The sequence below is a fragment of the Hipposideros armiger genome, unplaced genomic scaffold (genome assembly GCF_001890085.2).
Source record: "Hipposideros armiger isolate ML-2016 unplaced genomic scaffold, ASM189008v1 scaffold_8, whole genome shotgun sequence".
NCBI lineage: Eukaryota > Metazoa > Chordata > Mammalia > Chiroptera > Hipposideridae > Hipposideros > Hipposideros armiger.
The window spans coordinates 8,204,276-8,205,357 of NW_017731358.1; the positions used below are offsets into that span (position 1 = coordinate 8,204,276).

General features: G+C 45.3%; 1 protein-coding gene across 1 annotated transcript in view; it reads left to right on the top strand.

Annotated features, from left to right (window-relative positions):
• RABL3 (RAB, member of RAS oncogene family like 3) overlaps nt 1-1,082 on the top strand; it is a 30,793-nt gene that overhangs the window by 5,888 nt on the left and 23,823 nt on the right. The gene's annotated exons all lie outside the window — the stretch shown is intronic.

Here is a 1,082-nt window from a genome sequence, read left to right on the forward strand (position 1 = left end):
TTGGTCATTCATCTACACAGTCTATGAAGTGATCCCCTTGATAAGTCCAGTGCCCATCTCTGAGGTATCCAGCTTTAGCCTAGAAATAAAGTGCATAGGGAAAAGCTTCTGGAGCCTTATGTCCAGGTCATCTGTTCCGCCTCATATTTAGGAAACACAGGTGCAGTTTTCACTGATTTAAGTATCTTCCCAGATATTGCTGGTGTTTGCTAATTCCAGCTAGTCCTGTCTGAGTGTCTCTTCTGCTGGCATACCTGTCTCCATTGAGTTAAGAAACAAATAGGGAAGGACTGGTAGTTAGCTAGATAGACAGCCGTTTTCCTTCAGCTCTTTGAAGCTATTGTTCCACAGTCTGTGACTGATATTGCTGCTGATTAGAAATCTTCTGTCAGCCTGGCACTCACGCCCTCGCTCTTTGTCAGTCCTTCCTTCTCTCTCTGAAACTTTAGCTCACTGAACCTGTCTCTCGTCTCTCTCATTCTTGATTTGTTCATCTTTCTCTCTCTGTCTTCCTCTTTGCATCTTCAAGAAATAGAAAACAAGTCTGTATCCTACTTGGTAATTTCTTTAACTTGATGTTCCTTAAATGAAAGTATCTATATACATTTAAATAACACAAATTCCAGTACTCCTGATAAGAAAAATAGAGGCCTATTAACAAGTACTCCATCTTTGCAAATAGCTGGGTTAGAGACTGATCTGGCTTTGATGCAAAAAAAAATCTTTTTCTTTTTAAAGATTTTATTGGGGAATTGGGGGAGGGGAACAGACAAGTTGCTGTCTTTTTGTTCTTCAACCTAGTTGTGGAGGACGTTGCTTCACTGGCCCATGTTGATATTATCATTGCGCTCTTCCCAGCTGAGGCAGATAGTTCGCCGGCCACCGGACGGCCGCTCACAGTGGCTCTTGGCAGCTCACACAGGCTGCCAGCCGCTCATGCTGGCTGCTGGCCACTCATGGTAGCTTATGGCAGCTCACTGCAGCAGGGGCTGCAGCCTATGCCGTCACCAGCGACTCAGGCAGCCCAGCTCCAGGTTGAGCTGTTGTTCACCATCTTAGCTGTAGAGGGCAGTGTCACTGGC